Source organism: Macrobrachium nipponense, chromosome 36 (assembly GCF_015104395.2).
Source record: "Macrobrachium nipponense isolate FS-2020 chromosome 36, ASM1510439v2, whole genome shotgun sequence".
Classification (NCBI taxonomy): Eukaryota; Metazoa; Arthropoda; class Malacostraca; order Decapoda; family Palaemonidae; genus Macrobrachium; species Macrobrachium nipponense.
This window is the reverse complement of record NC_087220.1, coordinates 32,813,992-32,824,047: the sequence shown is the minus strand read 5'-3', so window position 1 is coordinate 32,824,047 and position 10,056 is coordinate 32,813,992. Positions and strand designations below refer to the sequence as shown.

At 35.7% G+C, this 10,056-nt stretch overlaps 1 protein-coding gene across 4 annotated transcripts in view; it reads left to right on the top strand.

The window, feature by feature from the left end:
* The window catches only part of LOC135203565 (zinc finger protein 845-like), a 372,325-nt gene that overhangs the window by 273,268 nt on the left and 89,001 nt on the right, over positions 1–10,056 (top strand). The gene's annotated exons all lie outside the window — the stretch shown is intronic.

Genomic DNA, 10,056 nt, shown 5'->3' with positions numbered 1-10,056 from the left:
ATTTTCCATAAGAGAGAGAGAGAGAGAGAGCGAGAGAGGGCGTAATTAATGGATGGATCGTTAGCAATTTAGATTCGCTGTTGGTGAATTCCGGGTTGTCTGCTGTGCAGCTGGAGTTAGTTGTTAGGATCAGAGTTTTCAGTAAGTCCTCGTCAGAGCCTGTGATGATCAGTAATGTCGCAGCGGTCTGTGAAGAGTGTCAGTTAAGTTGTGTGTTACTGATTTGTTGTTTAGTTGTTGTTACGTTTGATATGGTTTGCTTTGGAGTTGTTGTGCCTGTGTTGTTAGATTTGTTGTGCTTGTGAGTTCCTGTTGGGTTGTATGTGAGTTGTTATGGTTGAGGGTTGTTGTTGTTGTTGGGAGCTGTTGTGGTTTCTTGGTGTGGTTGTGAGTTGTTGAAGGTTGTTGTTGGTGAGCTGTTGTGATTCTTTGGTGTTGTTAGTGGGTGTGTGTGTTACCTTTTTGTGTTGTTGTTTATTGTGTTAGTAATTATTTGTGCAGTGGTCTTTTGCTGTGGTTAAATTCCTTGTTTTTTGTTGTGTTGTTGAGTTGTGGTTTTGTTCCTTGTTTGTTTGCTGTGTTGTTGAGTTGTGGTTGTATTCTGTGTTTGTTGTTGTGTTGTTGAGTTGTGGGATTGTGGTCCTTGGGTGTTGTGTTGTTGGGTTGTGGGGCTGTGGTCCTTGGTTGTTATGTTGTTAGGAGTCTTTGTAGGGGTTGTGGTTCTTGGTTGTTGTTTTTGTTGTTAGTGGTGCCTCAGTGTCCTCGACCAGCGGACAGCACAGCATAGCCCTGAGTATTTGGAGTTGGGTGAGTACGTGTGTTTGTGATTTTGTTCTGTGTGAGGGTAGTCAGTTGTCCTGCATGTATTCCGTAGTGTAAAGAGGAAAGTGTGGCCGAGGGTGAGTTTGGCAGCCAGATTGGTTAAGTTTATGTGGGGGAGATTTTGCCGCTTGTATTTTTAGCTTGTGATCCCGCCACACCTCAAACTCCATGATTAAAAACACAACCTTTGACTTATCACTACTTGAGGTTTCTCAGATAAAAACATTATATCGTAGTTACGGCCACAACTCTGGCAATCATGAAAATTTGGCTTTAAGCCAAGATTATTTTAGTAAATTACTTAACTGTTCTTCTTACTGTAATGAATAACAGGCCCAGGGTTCAGCTCAATGTCTCCCGGAAGGATTAGAATTAACAACATAAAATCAGTATCAAAAGTAATAGATGCATAACAGTAACTTTGTGAAAATCAATAGAATACACAATAATACCAACAAGAACGATATTTACACTATTTAAAAAATGCTGTTGAGAGTATAAATAAATGTCACCATACATCATTAAAAAAACACCGAATGCAACGGGTCTACAAGGTGGGGCCAGCACACCTTGTAAGGCAAATGAAATCCAACAGGTTTGGCACAACAACGGGGGAAGGACATTCATGATGGATTTAGAAATAAAATACTTAGAAGGAAAAGATCAGGTAAAGATGAAGGCACTTTCCTGATTATCCACCAGGCAACTTTTGTTTTCTCATCAGCCTATCCTACACATTTCTCGAAAAATAGGAAAGTGAACGAAAAAGATGATAGATGCCTGATTGTACCCTCAGGCAAGGGCTATGGCACAGTCCATTCTTGGAAAACAAGGTTTATATTGTGAGTAGCCTTCTCTTAGAAGGGTTGTCAACCCAGCTAAAGAGATCCTTGTACCCTCTGGTTTGACTTCGGAGTATCTTCTTAAAAAAGAGTTGCCTGCTAAGGCTATAAAGAGTCTCGTCTGACCTAACTCATGTAGGCGGGGTATCACATCCTAAAGTGAATGTTACTGAGCCACATAATCCCATTACTCTCTACAGTAGTCAAAGGCTACTCAGGAATCACATGCTCCTTTCATGGCATCATGACTATACAACTCGTTCATTGGCTGCGAACTTCATTATGAGTTATCTTGTCGATATTAATGTACTTTTATTTTCTCTCGAAAATTATGGAAAATTTTGTACCAAACTCCTTCCGGTATGATTACTATATTTTTCTGTTATCATCAGTCATTCATTAAGCGATGCATCTATCATTTCACGCTTCACTCAAGTTCCTAATTTGAAATTCCTCCTGTTCGAATTTGGTCAACAAAAAGTTAGCAGAGTAATGAACTGGATAATTCACTGACAAAGGTCTTTCAGTCGTTAACGGTGATACATACTAATTACTTTTGACATCTCAGTTACTTTCTGAGAAATACTCGCGACTTTGATCTTTCATCTTGCAGAAATTATTCTTTTCAGTATTTCATAAAAAAAAAAAATATAGCAATGAAAGCGAGATCAACAAATGAAAATTACCAACAAATGCATGAAAAAAAATATTAGTCATGTACAATTTCGTTCAAATATCAGAAAAATTAGAAAATATAATGAAGTCTCTCTCCCTTTCTCGTAAAATCGTGTGAATTTTTTAACTTCAATTTCACGTCTTTTATTTGTCAATTCCTTTGAAGATGCTATCGACTATTGATCTTAAAACTGTCGATAACGTAGTATATTAGTTCTCCTATACTTTTTTATACAAATTTCAACGCCTTGAAAATTTCAGAATTAAAACTAAATAAAAATGTCATCTTTAGCGAAATTTCATCTCTCTCACTGTGATTAGGGAGTGAAAAAACCTGCTTATATATCCATGATTTTAAGCATTTAGACTTTTTAGTCTATGTGACTGCAATTCTCTACAAGTCATGATCTATATATATATATATATATATATATATATATATATATATATATATACACTACATGTTGGAGACGCGGATTACAACTTCTTTGTTGGGATGATAATTCTCTACAAAAATGTTTTACATCATTCCATTTTGCAAACATGTCCTTAATCCCTGAAGTAAGCACATTATGTATGCCCATTTATTTCTTTAATTTTTCAAACCAGCTCCTACTGGCCTTAAATTCACTCACAGCAGCATTTGTTGCAGATATTTTCTCACTAAGATCGACATGCAACTTCCTCCAACACTTTGCTACGAGTTTTTTTTTTTTATTCTACAGCATTTCTCACCTTTTCTACAGAAATTTCTTTGGCCACGTGATGGCTTATTTAGCATTTGCACTCGAATAAGAAAAAGCAAAAAAAAAAAACAACCAACAGAAGCAGAATGGGTCACAAAAGACGAAGGGATGCTTTGTTTGGGCTCTCGATATGGGACCCAGTTACGTGCTGGGCCACGGATGGAGCGTTTCCGAGTGTACGAAATCCGAGGAAACATACAATAACAGAGACAAAATTTCATAGAAAAAAGTACGAAAATGGAGGTGTACGAAAACCGAGGTTTGACATTTTGAGAAGTTTTTTTGCAACGTACTCTGCTTTCTGAGACTACTTTTCAAATTGAGCCTAAAGATTATGGATATTATGAGAAGGATAACATGTTACTGCCATTTGCATTGAAAAATCCTCTTCCATATGAATTTCCACTCTTGTAACTGTCATAAATGTGCCACTTAACAATGTGAATGTAGATAAAGTGGAATTTTGTGATGTAAGTTCTACCATTGTCAAATTATCGTGACTGATAATGCTTGCAAGAATCATCATGACATGCTGTAAATATGTTGCAAATCAATAAGAAATTGAGCAGTTTCTTGTTTTGCCTCTGTTAATTGATAGGTCGATTATGTTCTTATAGAGATAGCATATTGCAAGTTATTTTGGTTGCATTGTATACGTGATTCATTCCGGAAAAAGAAACTTATTCTTACCGAGTTGGTCAAAAGTGTGTTTTAAACAAATTGTGTTACATGATTTTTCATCTATTTTGTATCTTTATAATGACAAGCATTCGGCTTTAACAATAATCTGCATCAACAAAATATGAGATAGTTGTAAAATGAAGACGACGCAAAATCTGGTACTATATCATTATTGAATAAGTGGAAGGGATTTTGCACTTTTAGTTTCCTAGGGAACTTTTAGGTAATATGATTCTTTTGTCAATACGTTGTAGAATTTAAAAAAAAACTAAAAAAACGAAAACTGTCTTTTCCTGGTTTTCCATGTTCTCAACGTCAGTTTCCTTTGTCAATACGTATGTAGTATAGTAATGGATTTATTACACTAAAAAGATGAGTATTATTACTTCCTAAATCAGATTACAGTGATTTGAACAGACATTTGTACTTACAGTTGCAAACATTACATGATATCAAGTATGATAACCATAAAGACACGTAACTTCAATGACATGTATAGTGTTATCTAATTGATTGCCTCTCATGAAAAATAAAAGATATGGATATGAATTAAATATATAATGAACAGTGCTTTTATTATCTTTCCTTTGATGAATATTCAGATGTTTGTTCCTATTACCCAGATCTTTTATTTAAAACTTAATTATTTGTAATTCTACTTTCCATGACTTTTTTATGATGAATTCAAGTTCATGATTCATTAACTTTACATGCAAAATTTTTAAATGCTTATAATTTTATCAGATTACCCCTGCTCATATTAGCTATGTCTGTTAAAAATTTGAAAGCAATTGAATGAAGAGTTTAGTGGCTAGCACTCAAAGTATGAAATTTTCCTGCTGTGCGATAGAGAGCAAGTTATTTGCTACGCTAGCTACTTTGACAGTTATAGCAGGAGATTTGACAAGGTATGGAACGGCCACCCACTTTTTACTGACCTTTCCATGTGCGTACTATCGAGAAATTTAGGTACCTGTTTTTGCATACGATCACCCCCTCGGCTGCAGGACTAATACACTTTTAAGCCCAAATTAGTTATTCATGATTTGATTTTTTTTCTAACTTAATAATGCAACATTTGAGCTTTGAAACTGTACGATAGTCACTAGTTAGGACAAAGTGTTTGACGTATCAAAAAGAAGTACGTAGCATAACGTTCCATATTAACGACGATTTTATCGCCTACGAATAATCATCGTTTTGTTTTTCCCAGAAAAAAATGTATAGTAACATATAGAAAAGGAAAATACTATTTTGATTTAAACTGATACTTGATGCAAATATTTAGTTCTAAAAAAAATTGCTATATAAAATTGGGCTCTTTTGATAAAAAATGAGCTTATAAAATGAACTAATAAACTACTTCAAAGGAATTAACTATTAAGTAATAAAACTATTACTACAGATTGCAGTGTGAAATAAAATAAATAACAAACGTTGTCCAAATCATTACAAAACATCAAAGTGAGATTACATTAGGCTGACATTAGTTTCTTACTGGCCCAAATAAGTATTTGTTTTTATAAGATGATTTCTGACTTTAACTTGGCTTTGCTAGTACAGAAAGCGCTCGCCACTGGGGTGAGTCATCCCCGGTTGCTTTGAGCCCGCCACTAACGTTCAGTTATGCCTGCACAGTTATAACTGCGCAGTCCAACTGTGCAGGCAAATCTTCGACACTAACGATACAGGACGTTTACTCAGTCCTCCATAGCATCCATGGCGTCAGCACACGATGCTCTGGCTGTAATTGACTTGCTGGCATCAAGAAATCTCATAAACGACAAGTAAGACATCCAGTGAAAGAGTGGTTGGTGAAAACGAATTAAATACTCCCAAGTGAAATTGTTAAGAGTTTAAACTTGAGCCCGCGGACTTTCATAATGTTTATTGAATATTTTATGAAGGAAGGAGGAGTTTCTAGAAAGAGGATTAAGTTCGTATAATCGTTTGCTTTCGTTTCAAAGTTGACATATAGGCCTAATATTTTTTTTGTCTATTTCGTTACAAGAGTTAATACTGATTCGTTTTCGTTCAAAGAAAGACTTTCTTATGACGTGTTACAATGAATGAAAGTCCTTAGTTTACAACTGTCTTCCTGTGTTTCATTAGTGTGTTGATTAGTCTAATTTCATTTCAAAGCGAACTTCCGTGAGATCTAAGCAATGAAAAAAAATACACAGTTCAATACTCTTTGATTTTGTTTCAGCAGAAAGTAGAATATTATTTTGTTCTAATTTTAAAAACGAATTACATACATGGTGCATAATCATGAATAGACCCATATACTTGGCCTATTCTTGTTTTACATTATTTTGTCGTAATAAATATTTATTCTCTTTGAAAAACTGTCTTGTATATACGGTTTATAACCACGAATACACATACATAGGTTCAATCGGTTTAATAGCCTTTGGATTTTACTTGCCAAAGCAGTCTCATTCATATAGAAGGTGTCAATGAAATCTACAAGACATTCAAGAATGATGCTGTCACTCCCAGCCTTCATTATACACTATTATTTTTCCTGTGAAAATAAGGCAAAATTATAAGTATATATTATTCTGACTTCCGTATCAATCCTTCAAAATATGTAAATCCAATAATTATATCCTCAATTTAGGTATAAACACTTTTCAATTCAATAAACCCAGCTCAATGTTCTTTTTTAGTAGATGTTATCTGTCCGCGGGCGGACAGCGAACTGAGCCAAAAAAGTTGCCTCTACCACATTAACATTGCAATGCGCATGCGCAGCCGTTTGGCCTCGTGCTCATCGATTGAGATGAGCTATTTACCCAGGCCGCCTGCACAGGCCAGATAAACTGTGCAGGTTGTCCACACTAACTAGTTATAACTGCGCAGGCATAACTGAATGTAAGTGGCGGCCTTAATTAAGTAGCGCTCACAGATTGACTTCACTTATCGAATCCTATGCCCCATCTATTGCTCTTATGTGATCGTTGAATGGAACCTACCTTCCCTCTGACTTCTCCAGAGAATCCATCAGACGACTGTCACTGGATCTGTAATGTACAGCTGCACTGCAGAGCTTCAGGAAAAACCTCAAGAATGTCCGGTGGAAACTTTCTAAGGCTCCTTGACTCTCTGGATGGTAAGCAGTTGGTAACTATTGTTATCAAGTTCATCACATACTGGAACAATTTAGAAGTACAGTTGGATCCTCACCTCAAGACTAACAGAAAAGACGAATTTGTGTTACCAGTTACAAACGCCGAGATTTATCCCGTGTTTTATTTCATATATGGTATACACGACTCTACAATGACTTGAAATAACAAAAGGAATTGGCAAAAATATATGTGATAAATACTGTATATTAGGAAATGCAATGCAAGTGCGCAGAAAAAATGGATGCTTTCGACCGCATAAATTTCCGTTTTAGCTCATAGTTGTGTTGCTTTTCCTAAAACAGTATTTAATTTCCATTTTTCTCCATAAAGCAATTAATAATAACAAAAAAAAAACAGACTAACCTCAATAGCTATGAAATAAATCAACCCAAGCATAACAACAATAACCACAAATCAAGATTAAATTTCTAAACTTTTGCTTCTACTTTTTTGGAGGGAGTTTAGACTTATGCTTGAAAAAAATGAGAAAGTTGTTACCAGTTTGCTAAAGCGAAGGCAATGAACTCAAAGTTTGAGGTAAAATAACTTTTTTTTTATACTGTAGAACTGGCTATGTTCTACAGTTGATATACTGAGTTTTAGTAAGGTTCAAAATTACTGTCATGTGTGTTAACATTGTTGTGGCTACTTTAATTGAAAGTAATTCAGACAAAAATTAATACACCACTGAACGGCAAAGGCCTCAAACGCGTGTTCGTACAATAAACACTCAGTTGCTGTATTTCACAACTATGACTCCTGCCGCTGTTTCTAGTGGCGTGGCAATCCCTCAGGTATTCTCGTGCAATTGAGCTTCCCTGGGAAGGATTATGATGCCATGAACTGGTCTTGGCGACTGCTGACTGACCCAGTGGATTTCTAAGCTGATCAGTAACGTTAATTCTTGTTTATTATTAAGGTCTGGCTCTAAGGAAGGGTTCTGCTGATGCGCCCCCTCAACCAGAAGTTCGAATAATAGCTACCTTTTGCCTTAACTTTCATAAATAAATAGATTCATTCGTATATATATGCATACATATATGCCTGCAGAAGTCCATACTCTATTAGCTTTTAAGGGGAGCATCTTCCTGTCTGACATATTTATCAGAAGCTTCGTAGTCGCATTGACAAAAATAACTGAAGACCTAAAATTGGATATCTAATTGTGTGTAGAAGACAAGAGGAAACCAGATCTAAGAAAGTTATAAACATCTTTGTTTGTTTGGACAGAATTTGGCTTAATCATTTGAAGATATGATCGTGATAATATGCAAGTCATATTAATAGTGGCATAATTGTTTGAATCAATTTTTCTAAATCGAATATTGAGGCTATGATTATAATTAAATGACTGAATAAGATGATAAGCTTCTTCTTACAAAGTTGAAAGAATTGTGATAACGAAATATGGCATAAGGCGTTTTTTCTGTAATGGCAGTGAAAGGTAATCATGTATAAACCTCTTGAGTTCGACCACGTCGACACTTGGTCGCATGGTTACTAAACTCAAAAGGAATCTCAGGATTCTGTCATCCCAAAGTGTGTTACAGACTCTGTCCTTGTGACTAGAAAGAACATATGGGAACACGCATGTAAAATATGTTCTCTCATACCACATTTAAATATCTTGAAAAATGACGAACTTTTTTATATGTAAAATATTTTATGATCATGTACCAGTGACCTCTATATCATCTTGAGTATAAAAAATGTTGTTAAATTGATTTTTTATGACAATTGTGGAAAAGCATAATTAGTTACCACTGTGCGTGGAGTTTGTGTGAAATAGCCTGAGTGAGAGATTGGCGATGGCGATTCATAAGGACATGCTGTCTGAACAAGCAGCCCCATTCTGGACTTTTACAATAGACCACAAAAGGAAGAGTTGAGTCTCATTCCATCTACCACATCATAACAAACAGACATACTTTTGGAACAGGGCGTCATTTTGTTTCGAAGTCAATAATTACAACGAATCCCAGACTATTTAAGAGGAAGACTAATTAGATTTAAGTTGTCCCTTAAGCGCCTTCTCGATTTCGCCTTCATAAACCGAAATAATTAAATGAAATCTTAGAAAAGTCCTCTGACATACTCGGAGACATGATATACGGTAGGTTCCGTAACAAACAATTGTTTTATTCATTGCAATTTTTTTTTTCAGACGCCATGTCAGTCAAAGCTCCGGAAATTGCTTTTGAACTAAAATTCCATGATCAATAAGGCATACATTTAGTAAAGGGCTATGCATATCATGTTTTCTTTTATGCTTTCTACATTATCTAATACTTTCGTCATTGTTGCCTATATGAGAGTAGAGAATTCCAAGTCTATTATTTAGAGAAACAGAGGAAATTATAACTCATTATGCTCAGAGTTCCAGGACTTCCGAAAGAGCCACAAATCCTCGAACCTTTATTTAAAATCCCATTAATGAGTCGTTCATTGTGAATGAGAAGGAGCATTCCTTGCAGACTAATTAAGCACTAATTATACATCGTTAGACTGTTTCCTAATGACTTCCTTCACGCATTCCTCGTCCAATTCCAGCAACAGGAAATTTACCCATTTTTGGGAATGAAACAAATCACCCTTTGAGGCCCAGGTCCCGATGTTCGGTTCAAATCTTCCTCCAAGGGATCTCAGAGGAGAAGGAACAACCTCTCAATCTGTCAGATGTGTACATTTTGCTTTGTTTATCCATTACTTTTTCTATATACATACAGATCGTTATTAAAATTATACGGGTGTAAAAGTTTGTCAGTCTGCTGTGGTGAGGAAAATCAAAGGATAGAAAAGACAATGTTGCTACCTCCTTACTCGAGGATTCCATTTGGACACAATCACCTCTTTTTCGCAGTTTTTCTTGTCTGCTCGACGGATATGAGAGAGAGACAGAGAGAGAGTTAAAAACGTTTAAGAAGAATTGTACGAAATCTGCATTCAAAGGGTGATACAAGAGAGTGAAACGTCATGTTCATTTAGTATTCGTTTTTTTTTATCAGATTTTCGTAGGGAAGGGGGAATGTTAGAAACAGAACTCCAAATAACGGTAGCACGCACGAGAAATGAATAATTGAGTTGATGTTTACCATCTGCCATGGAATAGGTACAGCTGGACTGTCTACTGAGTAGTTAATTGTTTATATTGTTAAA